The following is a 14,513-nucleotide window of genomic DNA, read 5'->3' as shown; positions in this document are numbered from 1 at the left end:
AAGGAAGCAAGGTGCCTTGAAAAGACAGAGTCTACGTACTAGTAGTCTATAGCACATGGCCTGGCTCATCATGTGAATAACATCGCAATAAAAGAGTTTCATGAAAGGAGACTTCAAAAAGTTCATGGAGACTCACTCTCTCACTCACTCTTTAACTAACCCACTCTTACTCACTCTCTCACTCACTCTAACTCGCCCACTCTCACTCTCTCACTAAGTCACTCTCTCACTTACTCTCTGAGTCACTCATGCAATCAGTCATTCACTCACTCTCACTCACTCTCTCACTCACTCACTCTTTAACTCACTCACTCTCACTCACTCACTCTTTCACTTACTCGTTAAATCACTCACTCACTCTCTCACTCACTCTTTTACTCACTCTCTCACACAAAAAAGTTTATGGAAAATGGACTTAAATGATTAGACTATATTCCTCCCTCACATATATTTTCCAGGGAAGTTGGGAGGGCATTCCAGGCCTGGCTAATGCCAAAGCCTGTGTCCCCGTATGCCAGACATGGCCAGAAAGTTCCAGAAACATTACTGATCACTTGTAAACACTGCCCCCAAATGAGGTCCGTCTGCCACAGAAACCCCCTTTCCAGCCATGGTCTTCCTCTGTTACAACTATGCAGAAGCCTCATCCAGGGCAAAGGGCTTTATCATTTTCAGAAGAGGCACCTATTTGGATGGGGAGGAAACCCAGGCAGCTATTAATCTGCTGGTCAAGCCTCCTCCATCCCCACTGCCCCCTGCCTCTGCCCCTGCCCACTCACCTGGGAGAACCCACAGGCAGGCATGGAGGCTTTAATGACTGCCAACATGGATGGAATGCTCTCAATGGGTGTCCGGCTGATGGAAGCAAGATCAAAGTGGTGGTTTAAGGGCATGCTAGGCTTAGGATGTGGCTTTGTACCAGATGGATGATTTTGCACAGCAATGCAATGCATCCAGCATAAGTCAAATGGGAACTGGAATCTCCTTTGGGAGGGGAAAGGTAGGTATTCTTGATGATCTAGTGTGCCAGATGCTCTGGACTGCATCACGTTCACTGGTTCTGGACCTCCACTGTTGAATGGATTTCCATTCCCTATGCAAGAGTGTATGGACAGGGAACTGCCAGAGGGTCAGGATAGATTTAGAGGAGGATGTGGAACAAAGGATATTGTTGCTGATGCCAGATGGATCTTGGCTCAAAGCAGAGACTCCCGGAAAGACGCTTACTTGTGTTTCATTGACTCTGCAAAGGCATTTGTCTGTGCGGGCCATAACAAACTGTGGACCACCTTGAGAAGAGTGGGAATTCCAGAACCCTTCATTGTGCTCATTCACAACTTGTACCTGGGTCAAGAGGCAGTTGTGCGAACAGAACCAGGGAATACTGCATGGGTTAAAATCAGGAAAGGTGTGTGTCACAATCATATACTGTCATCAGACTAACTCAATCTGTATGATGAGCTAACAATCTGAGAAGCCGGACTATTTGAAGAAAAACACAGCATTGGGATTAGAAGAAGACTCATCAACAACCTGAGAACCATGCTTGCAGAAAGTGGGGAGGCCCTAAATCACTTGCTAATGAAGATCAAGAATGGCGGACGTCAGCATGGATTAAAGCTCAATGTAAAGAACACCCAAATCCTCACAACTGGACCAATAGGTAGCATCACGATGATTGGAGCAAAGGTTGAAGCTGCACAGCAGCTTGTCTTGCTTGGAAGCTCAATCAATGCTCATGGGAGCAGCAGTTGGGATCAAAGGGCCCATTACATCGGGCAATTCTGCTGCGCAAGACCTCTTTCACGTGTCGCAAAGCAAGGATGTTCCTTTGAGGACTATGATACACCTGACCCAAAGCAGGGCATTTTCAATGGCCTCCTCTGCATGTGACAGTTGGACACTGAATAATGAAGACTCGATGCGTTCCAACTGGGGTGCTGACAAAGAATATTGAAGGTACCATGGACTGCCAAAAGCACAAACACTTGTGTCCTGAAAGAAGTGTTGTTCGAATGCACCGTGGAGACAAGCATGGGGAGACGTCGTCTCTTATAGTGTGGACATATTGTCAAGAGAGTCCAGTCCCTGGAGACGGACATCACAGTTCGACGAAGAAGAAGGGCAGCACAACAGGGGAAAGCTCTCGATGCAATGGACTGACGCAGTGGCTGCAGCCATGGGGTCAAACAAAAGAATAGTGGTGAGCATGGTGCAGGGCCAGCGGGCGGCATGTCAATCTGGGGAACAAAGGGTCACTGTGAGTTGGAATTGGCTAGAAGGCATCTAACAATAATCATTCTTTTCTGGCTACCTATGACCTAATCTCCTCCAGCCTAGTGATACTACTGTAAGAACGCCCATGTTACTCCTTGTCAAATAGGGAGAGTCCGGTAGCACTGTTTCCAATCATTATCAATGCCAAGCACTCTTCCTGCTGCCTTGACCTTGACACAGACTTAGCTGCCAAGCCCTTCACAGCCCACCAACAATTCCTTGACCTATCTGAGGAAACAACATGGGATTCTGAGGGTATGTTCCCAATGTGGGTCTGGCTGCCCCCTTGTCTATCAGATCATGAAGTCCTAGGGGAGAAGTTCCGCCCCCTCTTGCGTCCTGCCTTGTGAATTTTATTCCCTGCAGCCACCCCACCCCCCACAATCAGGCCTGAATTGCCTTGTAACTGTCTGTGGAGCTTGCATCTGACAAAGATAGCTGTGATTGTTATTAATAGGAACCTTCACTTCAGCCCATTTAACTTGCCTCAGTTTGACAGCTTCACAATAGCCACCTTCCCTCAAAAGAAAACTGTGATTTAGTGGAGAGAGAATGTGGGACAACAGCCTGATCCGTCTCTGGGTCTCCAGTGCATTCTCTTGGCATCAAGTCCCACCACAAAGCTTGAGAGTGAACTAGCAGACCAACCAGCCAGTCAGAAGCCAGACTCAGTTAAGGACGCTGGGAAAAGCCACTGAGCAGAGATGCTCGCCAAGAAGGTGGGGGCTGCCTCCACAGAACATTTTCTCTCCACCAGAAAAAGCAAATAGGTTGGGGCTTTTCAGGACTCCATCAATTTCCCCAGTAGCAGGCTTCTCTTCCGAGGTAATTGCAGCAACACTGTTAACTAGAACTGAATGCTCACAGCTGCCCATCGAGTCCGCTTTACAGGCAGGCCGGTGGCCTTCCTGAACACCCTCTGCCTCCCTGAACACCCTCTGCCTGGGATGATGTGGGATGGTGAAACTGAGGACTGCTATAGGTGAAGTAGGCTCAGAAAAAGATAGTCTCAGAGATTGCAACTCAAGTCCCAAACATAGGGGGTCAGGGATAAGGTGTGCCTATCCCTAATAACTAGGCTTGTCATATACTTGCTTCAATAGCGAATGGCCTAGGGGAAAGAAAGATTTGGGGAGGCATGCTAGTGACAGGTTTGGAATTTGGTGGTTTGCATCCACCAGAACCTCCTTGGAAAAAAGACTTAGTAATCTACTTCTGAAAGATCACAGTGCTACACGGACATGTACACGTGTGGCGTGCCAGGAGTCTGAATTGACTCCACAGTAATGGTTTTGTTTGGCTTTGGCTTTTAGGAACACACAAGAACCTCAGTTAACCTCTGTGTTGTCTTGTCCTTCAAATAGGGTTTGTCTCCTGAAAGAAAAGAGTACTCATCTCACCTGGATGCCCACCATCACTAATCATGAAACTATCATTTTCCTTTTGTTATTCTAAGATGGACTTGCTGCTCAATAAAAACCTGGATCATTTGAAAGTGGTTCAGGAAACGCATCGCTTCTCGGCCTTTTGGCTAAGATCAAGTGTAGTATCTGTTCTTATCAGTTTAATATCTGATACGTCCTCTATCCGAGGACAATATATTAAATGGATTTTTGGAGCAGGGAGTTGGAATAGGAGCGTGCTCCGTCCACTCCACGCATCGACCTGGTATTGCAGTACTTCCAGGAACGGTGCGTGCACGCACGCACACACACACACACACACACACACACACACACAAAGAAACGCAAGGAACCTTGACTGTAGAGTAGGGACCCTTCCCAGAGCAGGTAAGCCCACCCTCATGACTGTGGGCCCTTTGCAGGGAGATTCATTTGGTGGAAAAATAAGCACCTTGCTGAGGAGGTTATGAACCTATTTCCTCTACTAAAATGGCAAAGTCTTTCTTACTGAAAACCAAGATGTGAAGCACTTGATGATGCACACCAAAGACTGTTGCAGCCTTTAGCATGGATGGCAACTCAGTACAAAGAAAACACAAAGCCTCACAAATGGACCAGTAGGTAACATCATGATAAACGGAGAAAAGAGGGAAATTGTCAAACATTTCATCTTGCTTGGCTTCACAATCAATACTCGTGTAAGTAACATCAAGCAATGAAAAAAGAACATGCGGCATTGGCCAGATCTGCTCCATGAGACCTCTTAGAAGCGTTAAAGAGCAAGGATATCTCTTTGAAGACTAAGGTACATCTGATTCTCGTATTTCTAAGTTTCTTATGCACGTGGAAGCTGGCCAATGAATCAGCAAGACTGCAGAATAACTGATTCAATTGAATCCTGGTGCTGGTGAAGGATATTGTACGTAGATGAACTGCTAGCAGAACAAACAAAATGGTCTTGGAGGAAGTGCAGCCAAAATGCTCCTTAGAAGTGAGGATGGTGGGACTTTGTCTCACATACTTTGGACATGTTGTCAGAAGAGACCAATCCTTGGAGAAGGACATCATGCTTGGTAAAGTAGAGGGGCGGCGAAAAAGAGAGAGACCCTAGACCAGAAGGATTGACATAGTGACTGCAATGATAGGCTACAACGTGAGAATAATTGTGAGGACGGTGCTGAAGCAGGTGGTGTTTCCTTCTGGACTGAACTTGAGGGCACCTCAAAAGAACCTCCACCCCTCACCCCTTCCGGTAGCCCCTCTCCAATGACTAACTAACAGCAGCATAAAACGCTGGTTCCCTATTTCGCGGTGAGCCAATACAAGGCTTCCCATGGGCTCAGCCTGAAGCCAAGTTCCAACAGAGATGACTGCCTGACTTGAGACATTTCCTCTCCCACTCTACCCACTTCTTTAAAAAGTTCTCTTTCCTTAAAGCGCATCCAAAGAATGTCACTCTCAGGATCTACTTCTCAGGCTCTGATCTAAGACTGCCCCCTGCGCCCCCGCCATGCATGCATGGTTTCCTAAACCAGTGAGCCTTGGTGATTGGAACTCTTTGGGTTTTATGTATATTTGGGGGATCTAATCCATCGTCTTCCTGGGAAAAAATAGAAATAAGAAATATGTTTCATCTAGATTTAGGTCCGTCTTTAGCTCTTCTGAAATTGACACCAGAATGCTACAGCATGAGAAAAAATCTGTCATGTTACTAAAAACAACTTTAATCCATTCTTTGAGGTCCTTATTAGTACTAAATTGAATAAATGCAAAAAAAATCAGTACTTTTGCATAATTCCCAAGCTTGCAATTAGAGAATGAGGAGCCTTTGCAGAAACTTAAAACAGATTTCTGCATAGCCTGACTTAATATATATCAGAATGCTGCCACAGGCTCCTACTTCGTCATATAGTAACTCTCAACCAATGCTCATTTCAGCAGTACCTCATCACTATAGGGGAGCCCTTCTGCTGTGTAGTGAATTTGAGAAGCTACTAATGGAAAGGCTGAAGGTTCAAGTCCACCCAGAGGTGCCTTGGAAGAAAGGCCTCGTAATGTATTTCTGAGGAGGCAGCCGCTGCAAATCCTATGGAGCCCAGTTATACACACACACACACACACACACACACACACACACACACACACAGGACCACACTGAATCAAACTCATTGGATGGCATCTGGTTTGGTTTGGTATACGTATTCCAAAACAACGTCAAAAATTCACTGCCTTCATGTCAACTCCAGTCATAGCGGTCCTATAGGACAAAGTGGAACTTCTCCTTATGGGTTTCTGAGACTTTTAAATCTGTCAGAGAAACTGGTAGATTGGATAATTTGGCTACTAGCTCAATGCTTAGCCCACTACGCCACCAGGGCTTCTTGTACTATATTTATACTGACTTCCACTCTCACTGCCAGGGAGTCCATTCTGACTCATAAGGACTCTATAGGATGGAGAACTTCCTCTACAGGTTTCTGATCCTGTAAATGTTTACAGGGGCAGAAAGCCTCATTCCCAAACCCCCTGGTGTTTTGCAATGCTAATCTTGTGGCTAGCAGCCCACAGTGACACCACACAGGGACTCCTCAGTGTATTTAGAAGAACCCTTCTTTGGCAGAATCTACTGAATGGCGGTCGGTTTGGTTTTTGGTCCCCCTCCCTGTTGCTTCTGTCAGCATTCAGGTTCTTTGCAGCGGTTAGTCCCCATACAAGTTTGGTGGCCTTCTATTTCACAACTGGAAGTGATCACAAGCAGAGCACTGAGCAGAGGTACTGTGCAGGGTGCAAATTGCAGCACAAACCTCCTCTTCCCTCTATGTTAGTTACCATCTAGACAGGCGTCCTCGAACCATGGCCCGCAAAGGACATATATCTGGCCCGCTGGGTGTTTTTGCCCCATTTTTTTACTTCAAAATAAGATATGTGCAGTGTGCACAGGAATTTGTTCATAGTTTTTTTTTTTAAACTATAGTCCGGCCCTCCAACGGGCCTGAGGGACAGTGAACTGGCCCCGTTTAAAAAGTTTGAGGGCCTCTGATCTAGAATATGCCAAAAGGTCTTTTTTAGTCTCAGTGCAACTCCTCCTCCTCCCTCCTCTCTCCTTCTTTCTTCTTATGATTCCTTTTGTTTCTTTAAACGGTGACATACCAACCCAAACCCCACCCCCAAAGTGCCTGTCACTCTACCATATTGATCGTTTCCTCTGAATTACACTTTAATTAAAAAAGAACAGCCAATGCATACATCCTAGGCCCACCCCTGCATTGAGTTGACAGCTTAGGTATATGAAGCCTTTCTTCATTGGGGGGTAGGTTGACCTACATCACCCTCGCCTTGTCCTGGAAGAACAGCTCTGGGAGTTGGCAGGGGGTGTGCCATAGAAATAACCTTGTCAATCCTTCCCTGCCAATGAGGGTGCTAATTAGTGCCAATTAAGAGCCGCCTTTTTCTTTTTGTCTGTGCAACATCTGTCCGTAGGCATTGAACTCAAACCTCCACTCATTTGATCAAGGCCAAAAATATCAGACAGCGATTCATTTTGGTCCCTGCTCCTGGGGCTTCATTGTGAACTATGCCTCAGTGCTGAAGCCGGCTCCTCCCAGGCAGGGCCAGCTAAGACAGATACTCCTCCTTGCTTTCAGGCGACTTACTTTGACAAAGATAAGCCTGCCAGAGCTCCCTGGCTAGTGTGCTGGACAACAGTCTCAGTGGAGTGAAGACCACGTCCCCAGAGTCACACCACTCTTGGCGCACCACCCTAGATTCTGCACTGTTTGATTTTGCTAAAGTGAAGACTCATTAGTCAGATACACTGCTTTTGTTTTGTCTTCTTCTTCTTCTTTTTTAAACATTCCTGGTAGGGTCAAGCCTAGTACAACATGGCTCCTTTCTAATTGAATCTATTCTGTATACACAGGGGGTCCATAAAAGGACCCTTCCCCATCATTAGTGCTTGCTGATGCAAATGAGGATGCTCCTGCTGTGTCTTTCTCCCTTTCTAAAGTGCCCATTCCAACCATGTTTGGGACTAGAGGATCCCAGGCAGCTCACAGCTTGCTTTATCCTGTGTGGCCCAGAGAAGCTTTCAGTCACTGCAAGGCAGCTTTCTCCTGGCATGTTAGCAGAGAGTGCCTAGTCTATTTCCTCCTTTCCCAGTTCACTGCAGCCCAGGGGCCAGCTTCCTGCAATCAGCCCTTACTGGGCTCCATTAAGAAGACTTGGTCTTTTCACCTGCAAGTAAACAAACACACCCATTGATCTTAGGTGGCTTCTTCAATTTTGTGGTAAAATGTATTATTGCCAGGCTATTTTCAGCTCACTAATAAAGTTCGGCAATCTGTGAAATGTCACAAGGCTTCTCACAGTGCATGAGAGTCTCACCAGAAGTAAGAAAAATACATTTATTTAAATAAAATGGAGTTGGGTGGCTCACACATTAAAATTTGCTCTTTTTTCGGGAGGGTGGGTTGGAAAGGGGGAATCGATTACAAGGATCTGCATGTGACCTTCTTCCTGGTGGATGGACAACAGAAAAGGGGGTGAAGGAAGAAGTCAGACAGGGCATGATATGACAAAATAATAATTTATAAATTATCAAGGGTTCATGAGGGAAGAGGGAGCAGGGAGGGAGGGGAAAATGAGGAGCTGATGCCAGGGGCTTAGGTGGAGAGCAAATGCTTTGAGAATGTTGAGGGCAACGAATGGACAAATGTGCTTTAAACAATTGATGTATATATGGATTGTGATAAGAGTTGTATGAGCCCCTAATAAAATGATTAAAGTTTTTTTTCTCTTTTTAAAATGCATGAACTGGGCACACTTAAAATACAAGGACATACTTCATTAATGTTTTTATGAAATTTTGCAGTCTACTTTTCCCAACGTTTCAGCCGTCATCCGATGAGAAGAGGGCTTGTCAGGAAAAATTACAGTTAATGGTGGTTAATGGTGGCTATTAAGGTGACGTATTGCGTTGGGCAAATATGGGGCACAAGACCTCTTTAAAGTGTTAAAAAGCAAGTATGGCACATTGAGGACTAAGGTGTGCCTGGCCCAAGCCTGGGGTTTCCAACCGCCGCCTACGCCCGTGAAAACTGGACACTGGACAAGGAAGAGACCGAAGAAGAATGGATGCCTCTGAATGAAGGCGTGGGCAAAGAATTGTGAAAGTACTGTCGGGGGTCCGTTGAACAAACCAGTCTGCCTCGGAAAAAGTACAACAAGTCTGCCTTGGAAGAAGCGAGGATGGTGAGACTTTGTTGGTGAGCCATTGTTGCACATATTTTGGATATGTTGGCATGGGAGACTAGTTCCTGGAACATGACACCATGCTTCATAAATTAGAGGGTTATCCCCAAAGTGGAAGACCATTGACACATGGGCTACAGCAATGGGTTCAGACATAGCACTGACTGTGAGGGTGGCATGTTGCTATGAATCAGAGCCAAGCCACTGGCACCTAACATCATCAGTTGCTACACTCAAGGGACTTGTTTCTATTTTGTTCTGTTCCTGCTGGAAATGCATCCATTACATGAACAACCCTGATGAGGCTTACAAACATGCATCCATTCCCAATGCGAGGCAATATAAAGCTTGATCTGACTTCTAAAACAATCTATATAAACCTTTTAAAATGTTTTATTTGATTATGGCCATTAGCTGGAGCTAGGAGGTAAGGCTAAGAGATAGCTCACAGCAGCACTTTGCTGTACTTGGCCAAATGAATCTATAAATCTATACCTGCTTCTAGGACATTGGGATAAGAACTATCATCAGAACTCCCCATCTGTGGAAATTACGGCCACACCATGGTAGTTGGGGAGTTTTGGAGAAGTCTGAGGGCATACCCAGTGTCTACACTGACCACACCTTCCATAGTCTCCTGGTTCTCAATTACAGAGAATCCTTCCTCTTTTTGCCTGATCTCTAGTCATTGAATTAGCTCCCCAACCAGTTGAAATTGGGCATTCTTTTAAAAAACTACATCCACTACTGATTTGGAAATAACTCCACTTGGGTAGGCTGTCTACCAAGTAATGAAGATGTGCTGTGCATACATTAGATGTCAACAAAGGCCTGCCATGCGTGGCACACGAGGATCCTTGAGCACTTGTATGATACTGGCTTCCATCAGAACTCAGTTGTCTTGAAAACAAATTCATGACCTTCCAACCCAGTGTTTCCCAACGTGGGAATTACTCCCCCTTGGGGTGGGGGGCAGGGGACGGCAATCCAGGGGACGGCAAAAGCAGATCCCTATACTTTATGCTGGATGATGCACTATGTAGAACAAAAGATTTAATTGCCAGGGTAGTGTGCAAAAGTTTTTTTGTTTTGTTTTGGGGTAGGTTGGGGGCTGACGGTTACTGAAAAGAGGACTGTAGGTCAAATAAATTGGGGGACTTGTGTTCCAACCTAGGGTCAGATCTACCTGAGGTTGATTTATTGGCAGAAATATATGTCAAACTGAAGAACCTTCTGACACCTAAGAATCTAATTTCTATTTCGTTATAGATGAAAACAAATATTCCTTCTCACATCGCTGCAGGGATTTCCAATATCATCTCCATCTTACCTCCTTCTCCCGTGGACACAGACAAATACTAAGGCTGCAAGAAATGCCTCAATGCACAGCACGCAACATCTCCACTGCATAATGACCTGGGCTCTTACAAGAGCCATGGAGTCGATGACTTGTAGTGACCTGAGAGGACAGGGTAGAACTGCCTCTGTAGGTTTCTGAGACTGTAACTCTCTACATAATAGAAAGCCTCATCTTTCTTCCATGGAGCAATTGGTGGTTTCGAATTCCTGACCCTGCAGGGAGCAGCCCAATGCCTAACCTCTATGCCACCAGGGTTCCAGGCCCAAGACATCTGCATGTAGTCTGCAAAGAAAAACCAAGAATCTGGACTTGGAATGGAGTCCCTGGATGCTACACATGATCAACATGCTAGGCTGTTTACCAAAAGGTTAGACGTTTGAGTTGGCCCAGAGGCACCTCCGAAGAAACACCTGGCAATCTACTTTCCAAAATCCACCATTAAGAACTATATGGAACACAGGCGTACTTTGACACACCTGAGATTGCCAGTCATCTGAGTGGATTCATGGCAACGAGGTCAGACTGAGTTTACCAGTGTTATGCTTATTGGACTGGCAAAAGTGACTCTTGTATGGTCTAGGCAATATTTCCATCTTAGATTCCAAGCCTCAGTGAATAATCAGTCAATCAGACGTTATGAACAGCAAAACCAACAAACAAGTCGATTGCCCCCTAATGAGTCAAACCCGACCCATAGCAACCCTACAGGATGCAGTAAAACTGCCCCACAAGGTTTCCAAGTCTGTCATCTTTATGGGGAGCCAACTGCCACATCTGTGCTCTCCAAAGCAGCTGATGGGTTCTGCCAATTTTGAGTTAGCAGACAAAGGCTCAACGACTGTGTTTACCAGGGCTCTTTTGCGAGCACTCAATTCAGTCACACAGCCACTTCTTACCAGCCCTGGTGGCCTAGTGGTTACAAGTTGGACTGTGATCCACAAGGTTCACAGTTCAAACCCACCAGCCGATCTTTGGGGTGAAAGAAGAGGCTTTCTGCTCCCTAACTTACAGTCTCAGAAACACACAAGGACAGTTCTCCTCTGTCCTATAGGGTCCCTATGAGCTGGCCTCAACTCCTTGGCAGTGAGTTGAGTTTGAGCCACTTCCTAGTCGATATCACCAAGATAGTACCAAAAACAGGAGCCCGATTCACGATATTACATTTTATTATATTATAGGTATGTGATTTTCTCGAGCAACTTCTAACCACAAAGAAGGTCTTCCTAACCAGGCATTCTTGACAGTCTTTCAAAAGTCTGTTTTTTTTTTCTATTTTGTGTATCACCTTCCAATTGCTCCATTTCTTCCTTTAACCTCCCTGAAATGCATTTGTAACACCGTGCTCCCCATACCCATGCATGAAAAAAGCAGTGGTGATGAATGAGCAATGTAACAGAGTTATCCTAGAAGCAAAAGTGGCAGTGTTTATGTACCTGATAAGGTGGAGGAACATAAATATTGTCATTTTCATTTCCATAAGGTAAGGAGTGCTGGTGGTTCACTGGGTTGGGCGTCGGGAGGATAGCTAACCGCAAGGTTGGTGGTTCAAACCCACCAGCTCTTCTGTAGGAGAAAGATGAGGCTGGCTGTTGGTAAAGATTTACAGTGTAGGAAACCCCGTGGTTCTGTCTCAATGGCAGTGCAGTTGATTGGAGTTTTACTTAAAAGCTGTTAAAATATCTTCCAAGGGCCATCACTGAGTCATCCCTCCCTCTCAAAACTTCCCAGATGCATATCCCTAATATTGAGGATCCACCGGCAATAAACACCAAGAACAATAAGTAATTGATAAAGGAAGAAAGCACCAACTAATCAGAACTCATTGCTGTTTCCCATCAACATTTGGGGTGCTTTTGTACCCAATCAACTAATTATCTACTAGTAAGCCTCAGATGTGACTGAGAGAAGGCACAATTATAGACGACTTGTGTATTACATTCATTATTGTAAAATGTGTGCAAAATGAATGTTTAGGTAAATAAAGTCATTAAAATGATAATTAAATGGAGAACTGTGTAAAGGGAAACAGCTTTGTTTTAAGTGTGTAGATCACAAGCCCAGAACTCTCAGTTCCTGCCAGCCTAACTACATAGTAAATGCTCCTCCTCACCCAAGATCCCGCGTCAGAAAAGGACGGAAGCACAGGACATGCTTCCAGCTCTGGTAAAAGTGGGGTTGGACTGCTTGGCTCTGCTGGAGCCTGGCAGCAGCACGAAGAAACCCAGAGGGCAATGGGGCTCTCTTTCCTTTAGAGTTGAAATATCAATTGTATGTGATACACTCCCCCCCCCCCGTGCCTCCCCAAAGCCTCGCCTCAGAACTTCTCCATCTATTGTTATATGGGTTTCTATTCCATAAACACATCCCCAGACGGGTGGGGGGGGGCGGGGGCGGGTGACAGCTGGGCTGGGCTGCAGCCACATTCAGGCTAGGGAAGGCATCATTTGAAGTGGACAAGCATTTCCAATAATACCCGCATTCACGCTGGTCTCAAAAGTCACCACAATAATAGGACTATTATCTCTCTCGGCAACATCTAATAAAAAGCTCTTAAGCACATCCAGTCCTTGGTTTGATAAAACATGGCAGCAAATTATCTCTGTGGAATGTTGGATGAGCCTGCAGTGTTGTAGTCTACATGTCACCAGCTTGTCTCCCCAGCAGATAGCTGATAGTGGCTGGTGGTTGGGGCCCGGGGGCGGGGGAAGCAGACAAAAAGGCGACAAACCAAAGAAGTGTCCTGGGTGAAAGTTGTTGGGATTGCAGAACACCCTCCCTGTTAGCAAGACTGTAAAAATAAAGCCATTGAGAGTTTGGAAACACCAATTGTAAGTAAGTTCCTTAAGGTCCCTCAAAAGGGGCATTTCATTTGAAATGTACTTTCTAACCTAGAAGGAGCCTTACTGGCGCAATAGCTTCAGCACGGGGATGGGGACCGAAAGGCTGGGCCTTGGAATGTTCCCCCAGAGCACAATATAGCAGTCTGCTTCTGCAAAGATTCACAGTCTCAGAAAAGCCACAAGGTAGTTCTATTTCATTCTAGAGCGTCACTCTCCCCTCCCCCCAAAAAAATCATCATGGAGTCGATTTCTACTCATTGTGACCCTAGAGAGATAGAATAGAACTGCCCCTTTTAGTTTCCAAGACTCGAAATCTTTAACAGAGTAGACAGCCTCATCTTTTTCTCTCAGAGAGATTGGTGAGTTTGAACTAAAGATCATACGGTTAGCAGTCCACATTGAAAACCAGTACAGCATCAGGGTATGTACTGTCCTTCATACAGTCACTCTGAGATGAAATGGGCTCAAGAGTCATAGTTTTGACTTGCATTTGGCTCTGATCTCGTGGGGCAGCTGAAGGGTAGGTGGAAGGAGGGTGCCATGCTTGGTTTTGTTCATTTTGGCTTTTGAAATGGGTGAAGATTTACAGAGCACATTGCAAGTTTGAGGTCAGCAATTTATACACGTTCAGCTTCAACTCATCCTTTGCAATCCCATCAGTTTGTGCCATCATCGACCCCCCTTTCTGCCCGGGGATTCCTTTAGCCTTCCTCCTTCTTCTGTAACCCCCTGAACATTCTCCTTCGGTAAAGGCTGCCCTTTCTATCTTAAAAGGTTGATTATTGTAATAAGGGGTGAGTTCAGCTCTAGACCAGTGAGGTAAAAGTCATTGTCTCCAAAGTTCCACCAGTCTGTAGGTGACCACTAAGCCTGGTATTTTCAAAATGACTTGGGGTCATGTTCCACATTTTCCTCCCATCCTCCCAAGGATCTTTCAATGGATCCTTCTCAGAGTAGTCAGACATGGTAGGCAGGCATCATCTAGTTCCTCGGGTCTCAGGGTCACCAAGACAAGACTGAAGTTTGCGTGGTCCATCAGTCCACTGGACTAATTGTTTCCTTGCATCTTTTGATTTGCATTACTCTTCTCCAGAAAGGGGACTGCCAATCATTGCACCTTAAATGGCTGCTCACGAGCTTTTAAGACCCAAGTCACTACTCACCCAAGGATGCAGAACAGTGGCTTTATGGATTATGATATACCAATTGACCTTGGTATTCCCCAAGATATTTTTAAATTGTAACTTTATCTGGCTATGGAGACCAAATCTACATTTGTACAGAGAATACGATCAGGATGCAGTTCTCTCCGTTGGAAGGCCTCAAATGAGTACATCCAAGAACTTGGTAGGCCTTTGGGGAAGGGAAGGTTTTATGACAAAA

At 45.5% G+C, this 14,513-nt stretch overlaps 1 protein-coding gene and 1 non-coding gene across 9 annotated transcripts in view; one reads left to right on the top strand and one right to left on the bottom strand.

Moving 5' to 3' along the window:
• The window catches only part of AFF2 (ALF transcription elongation factor 2), a 599,454-nt gene that overhangs the window by 159,450 nt on the left and 425,491 nt on the right, over window positions 1-14,513 (bottom strand). The window lies entirely within an intron of this gene.
• Window positions 3,789-3,979, top strand: LOC142435134 (U2 spliceosomal RNA). The gene has a single exon (XR_012781266.1). It is a non-coding gene; the product is annotated as a U2 spliceosomal RNA (small nuclear RNA).

The sequence above is a fragment of the Tenrec ecaudatus genome, chromosome X, assembly GCF_050624435.1.
Source record: "Tenrec ecaudatus isolate mTenEca1 chromosome X, mTenEca1.hap1, whole genome shotgun sequence".
Classification (NCBI taxonomy): Eukaryota; Metazoa; Chordata; class Mammalia; order Afrosoricida; family Tenrecidae; genus Tenrec; species Tenrec ecaudatus.
The sequence above is the reverse complement of the archived record's forward strand: the minus strand, read 5'-3'. Positions and strand labels throughout refer to the sequence as shown.